This window comes from Agelaius phoeniceus, chromosome Z, assembly GCF_051311805.1.
Source record: "Agelaius phoeniceus isolate bAgePho1 chromosome Z, bAgePho1.hap1, whole genome shotgun sequence".
NCBI classification, from domain to species: Eukaryota; Metazoa; Chordata; class Aves; order Passeriformes; family Icteridae; genus Agelaius; species Agelaius phoeniceus.
The window spans coordinates 14,833,130-14,839,629 of record NC_135303.1 but is presented as its reverse complement, the minus strand read 5'-3'; positions in this window follow the sequence as shown (position 1 = coordinate 14,839,629).

The following is a 6,500-nucleotide window of genomic DNA, read 5'->3' as shown; positions in this document are numbered from 1 at the left end:
AGAAACAAAGGCCTTGAAAACCACTTTTGAAAACAATTACTTCCTAGACACTGTCAGATTCTAGAGAGCACTGTGAATTCCCAGTTCTTTGAAAGGAAAGGAAAGTGGGGAGGCAACAGGCACCACATGAAGTAGTAGAGCTCTTCTCTCTTGGCTTGCCAGCTCCATATTGTTCAGAGAAATTAAACTGATGCTAAATTCATGAAAAATAAAAAACCAAGCAATCTTTTCAGTAACTAAAATACACTTTGAATTCCTCACCCATTAGATGGGCTGGTTATAAAGGCATGAGTTCAATTAACTCACTTCTTCTCTTGTACCTGGTTGACAGCTTCTTCTGAATCTACAACAAAAACCCAGAGGAAGAAGGGAAAGAGCACTTGGTGCAAGATAGGACCTGGGATGCCTCTGTTCCCAAGGAAACTGGCTGACCTGTTTGGCTTGGAGGCTCATGTGCCAGACCCCGGCCTTGGGAATGGAGGTCTGGGCTCCCGGCCAGCTCAGGGGGCCTTGGCCCAGGAGCCCCAGGAGCATGAATCAGCCTCACAAAGAGGTAAGGTGGGAGCTGGGCCGCTCTCTGGTGGGAGGAAGGGTCTTGTGGCAGCCCAGAGAGGCTGCGCGCATTGCCAGGGAACAGCTGTGCCCTGCACGTGCCCCCTGCAAGGAGCTGTGCTGCTGCCAGTGGAGCTGCAGGGCTGCTGAGCTGTGGGGCAGGGAGAGGAGCAGGAGGCTGCATGTGCAGCTGAGCCTTTCCTGGAGAGCACAGGGCTCTGGGCTCCCTGCTGTCCCAGGGCAGCCCAGAGGCCAGGCTGTTCCTGTGCTAGCTCTGGGGAAGTGGGGCAGGGTTTTCCCTCTGGCCTGCCTCAAATGTCTGCCAGTAGGGACATGTTTCCCTTGTGCAGGTCTTTAGAAGTTTCCAAGGAATCTGTCCCATGCAATGCAGAGCTTCAGATACTTTAGGATTGCATCACAGTTTCTGTTACATTTTGTGTCTCCACTTTGCAGACCTCACTGACTGCAATGGTCCCAAGGAGGTTACCCTGGGATCTGCCATCTTCCCAGATGCTCTTACCTTCTGAAGCCTTACCTTCCATCCTGAATTACTCTCTTTCCTCAAAGCCCATATCTTTATTATTTATTTATTTATTTTTATTATTTATATAATAAATAATAATAATTATTATTTATTACTATCTCCTTTATTATTAAGCTGGCCATTCTGCAGGGGTAAAAAAATCCAGATTTACAACATTGTTATTATTCTACTTTGCTGCCTGATTTTATCCTCTGTTGAAGCTGTTGTATAGAATGATTAGTTCTCAGAATTTTAACAGCTCTGTTGGAGAGTATTCCAGAATGAGCTCCATTGTTCTACTTGCATTAAGAAAAACAACCTCTAGTCAGACTGGCCCAAAAGTGGTCCAATCTCAAACAGTTTAGAAGGTAAATCCTTGGGGAAAATGAATTATCTAGTGTCAAGAACATAATTTACATTTGGATATCACTCCTGCAACTCTAGGCTTTTCTTTGAATATCCTCTAAGATATTCCAACAAAGAGAGGAAAATGTTGATCTAAATGCATCCAGGTATTAGAACCTGGGACTTCTTTTAGGAACTGGAAAGATGATGTTTACTAAAATCAGCATGAATAAGGGCAGATAAGAATCTCTGTCAAGAGCAATCTCCATCTCTGCCCTTCTCTATCAGACACAGAGGCTCTCCAGCATGCAGGGCCTGAGGCCTTTGTCATGCAGCAGGTTTCAGGCTGTTGGCCAACAGAGTAATGTCATGTCTGCTGCCACTGGCCCATCCCCTGGGAGAGGGTCCAGGCATTGTACCTTGCTGCTCTCAATCCCAATCTCTGTGTTTTATGGCAGCTTCACAATCTGGAACCTGTTTTTCCTGTTGGCCAGCATGGCATTTTTGGGGGCTTGAAGTCTGCCAGAGCTTTACAGGAACCTTTGCTTCCATTCCCAGGCATCCCACTGAGCCAGGCCAAGGAGACGGATCATCCCACCAGTGCTGGTCTTACAAGGGACAAAGAGCTGAGGGATGGCTTTGGAAAGGTAAGGGATAAGGACAGGGATGAGCAGACTTCCTTTCCAGTGGCTGTTTAGTGCTTGGCCCAAAATGTCACTGAAAATCATAATCTTCCACTCCATGGCGGATGGGGATTCTCCTGGGAATATATTTGACAACTCCAAGGCAATTGCTTGGCAATTTCCGGTGGTGCCAAGGTCACTGGTTTGGAGATGGTGCTAACGTCATGCCAGAAGCATTCTTTATGTGCAAAGGGAGTTAGCAGGATGTGACTTTGAGTGCATTCACATTCCAATTGAGTTAAAATTGGGTCAAAATTCTATGCAAATATTGGAACAATTGTTTCGAGAAAATGAAGTGTTGCAGTTTGCTCTGGATTCCTACTCAGGACAAATTTCTGTCCCCCGGCCTGCCCACAAAATGTTCGAACAAGATGTTCAATTTTTTCTGAAATTAAGAAGTGCTCATAGTAGGAGACCTTTAAAAAAGGCTCTGACTGTCTTTACAGATGCGTCCAGGAGGTCCCACAAGTCCGTTATGACTTGGAAGGGTCCTCAAACCCAGCAGTGGGAGACGGACATTGCTGAGGTGGAAGGTTCACCTCAGGTTGCTGAATTGGCTGCTGTTGTTAGGGCTTTTGAAAGGTTCTCAGAACCATTCAATCTGATTACAGATTCTGCATATGTGGCAGGAGTAGTATCCAGGGCAGATCAAGCAATACTGCAAGAAGTGCCTAACATCGCACTTTTCGAATTGCTCTCAAAACTTGTAAAGTTAGTCACTCATCGGGAGCAACCATTTTATGTGATGCACGTCAGGTCACACACCGACTTGCCAGGGTTTATTGCTGAAAGCAGCAGAAGGGCAGATGCTCTTGCTGCACCTGCAGTGATGGCCACTCTCCCAAATGTTTTTGAACAGGATAAAATCAGCCACCAGCTTTTCCACCAAAATGCACCTGGCCTAGTTCGTCAGTTTCACATCACTCGAGAACAGGCCAAAGCGATTGTGGACACATGCCCAAATTGCCAACAACATGCACTCCCTACAGTGAGTACGGGAGCAAACCCTAGGGGGTTGAACAGTTGTGAACTGTGGCAAACAGATGTTACACACATACAGTCATTTGGACGGCAGAAATACGTTCATGTTAGTGTAGATACCTTTTCTGGAGCGGTCTATGCTTCTGCCCACACAGGAGAATCATCTAATGATGCCATTAAGCACCTCTTACAGGCTTTTTCTTTCATGGGCATCCCCAAGGAGTTGAAAACTGATAATGGGCCTGCCTATAAATCCAAGGAATTCAGGAGCTTCCTGCAGCAATGGGGAGTAGAGCATAAAACTCGCATCCCCTACTCCCCTACAGGTCAAGCCATAGTAGAAAGGACTCACTGCAATATTAAAAGAGTCCTGGTTCTGAAGGTGGAACCCCCCCACATCCAATTGTCCAGGGCGCTGTTCACAATCAATTTTCTGAATTGTTCCTTTGGCAGCCTGAACCCTCCTATCCTATGCCACTTTGGGGGGAGCAGTCATACGATGATGAAAGAAAAGCCTCCGGTTTTAGTAAAGAACCCTGAGACTTGGAAGACGGTGGGACCTTACAAATTGGTTACTTGGGGACGTGGATACGCCTGTGTGTCCACCCGCTCTGGGTTAAAGTGAGTTCCTTCCAAATGGGTAAGGCCCTATGTTCCCAAGGTCTCAGAGAAATCGACAGAAGCACCCCAGGTTGCCAGTGCTGCCTGGAGAAGGAAATGCCGCACACATTCTCTGGCGGAAATTCCATTTAAGCCTCCTATCTGGAATAGTTTGTAATATGTTTGTCTTAAGTTCCTTGTACCAGTTTAGATCCCATGGTTCATGTGTAGCCTCATGATGCCATGAGACCAAGCCTGCTCCTCGTCCTACTCATGATCATCCCACCCGCGATCTCCTGGATAGTCCCTCAGCCAAAAGCACGTATGGACTACCTTGGCAAAAGACCTCAGACATCAAGAGAGAAACTGACAACTGGCTGAATGGACTGTTCAAAGGCTGGGGACTCTCGGGCTGGTTGAGATCTATTCTGAAAACTGTAATTTTAGTATTGTTTATATTAGTTATTGTTGTTGTAGTTGTTAGCATTGTTTTTGGACTAGTCAAACGCATGGTTCTCAAGTTGATTTCAAGCTCATCTCCCCCTCCTGAAGTTTACCATTTGGGAGCCCTTAGTGCTCCAATGAATGACATGGAACCTTCAGTGGAAAGCACTGAACCTCCTGTAGAGGAGGAACCGATTTACCAACCATGGTTTGGTAAGCACTCTGCACCACAAACCCAGTCCTCTTCTTTTTAAACAAAACTAGGGGGAGATGTTGCAGTGTGATTTCCTGTTTCACCTATCCCAACCCCCCCAGGTGTGTCAACCTTCCCCCTCCCCCTTTTGCCCTCCTGCCTAAGAGCTGTCCATCAATCTTAACATTCCAGCAAGGGCGTCGTGAGGTTGGCAGAAGTTCAAAAGATGTCCCTCAGGTCTGGGTGCATTGGCCTGTCCAAGCGTCTGTATCCCTTGAGCCTTCCCCTCCTCACACCTGGTTGGCCCTCACCTGTCCCTTCCCTCCCCCTGTCCTGGGGGCTTAAAAGGGCATGAGACCATGCGGTCCAGGGTCCTATTGCGAGCTGTTACCACATTCAGAGGTCTACCACCCTAAAATAAAACTCTGGATTAAGACTCTACAATAGAACCGGCTCCTTTTCTCTTCACCATCGCCTGAACCTTTTCCACCAGAGGTAAATTGAGTTCCTACATTGCCTGGATTTGTTGCGAGTGCCCAGCTGCAGCATCCAGCTGGCCAAAGGTATCTCTGGGGTAAAACGCCACAGCTGCTGCCTTTGGTCTAGCAGCAAGGGCTAGACGAAGCCAGGCACCCCACACCCAGAAACATTGGGATTAATATTCTATAGAGGATGGAGAAGCGAACAGTGCTATAATCATATCAGGACCATTTTCTCCATAGCCATCTTAGAGTAGGATTGTAGAGTAGGATTATAGAGTAGGATTTAGAGTAGGAGTATGTGGAGAAAAGACAAAAGACTCTGCACAATTCCATGGGAATCAAGGAGAAGCCATTTATTGTGCTTCTAAACATAGTTTATAATTACTTCCTATCGTATAGGTTTCTATAGTTATGCACTGTTTGGTTGGCTGCTACACTTTGTCCACGCATCTCTTGACTGGTAGCTCTATTTTGTCCTGAGGCAAGCACGCATCTTTTTCTTAATCTAATTGGTGATGCTGTAATGTCGTTTATTTGGGTTGCTACCCCTTTGTCTGTCAGCAACTCATCTGCTTCTTCTTTCTGCTCACAGCATCACCTTTTTATCCACAAAGTTGAATGCAGCTTTATTAAAAACCTGACCTAGTTCTAGAAGGTTAGTTAGTTGAGTTAGCTCCAGAAGGTTAGGCTGGTTCATTTAGTGCATGTCCATTTTCCTGTAAATACCATCCTATAGGATTATAGAGTAGGATTGTAAATAAATAAAGTTTCTGAAACATCAACTCTCTGGAAGAATCCTTTCTTTCTCACCCTGTGAACAAGGTGAGCATTTCCTTCTGAGTTGTCAGCTGTCTCTTAAAGGTGCAAATGGCTTCTTTGGTGTTGTGAAAAGTACGTATTACAGGATAGGCTCTTCACAGATATTAAAATGAATATATATATATATATATATATATATATATATATATATATATAAATTAATATACTCTATGTGTTATGTTGTCTTAGTTAGTAGTACTGTATTTTTTTAAGTAGTGTGGTATGTTGCAGTGTGATGTCATGGTTTGCCTCAGATACCCCAGATTCCTCCCTGATAATTCCCTGCCAGGTGTGTCAATCATCCCTCCTTTCCACACCCTGACCCCTGCTGAGCACTGTCTGTCAATTCTGGCATTCCAGAAGGGTGGCGAGTGATTGGCAGAATTCAAAAGATGCCCTCCCCTCCTGGAAGGACATTGGGCCATCCAGGTGTCCTCTGTCCCTTGAGACTTCCCCTCCTGTACCTGGCTGGTGGTCCCCCATTTTCCTTCCCTCCCCCTCTCTCCCGGGTGAGCAAAAAACTGTGAGCAAAAAACTGTGAGCAAACCGTGCGGTTGGGAGTTCTCCTGGAGCCGTTGCTGGATTCAGAGGCCTGTGAGCCAGGAATAAAGCTCTGGATCAAAACCCTCCACCAGAACCAACTCCTTTCCTTCACCTCACCTTAAAGCTTCTACACCAAAGGTAAACCTGAACTCCTGCATGCCTGGACTTGCCTCCAAGAGCCCAGCTGCAGCATCCACCTAGCCACAGTTGTCGCTATTTGGTCAAGCAGCAAAGGCCAGACAAGCTCATGTACGTCCCGTCCGGCTATATTGGTAATTATTTCAGTGGTAAATATAGTTTTAGGTTATAACATTATGTAAAATAGAAACTAAGCA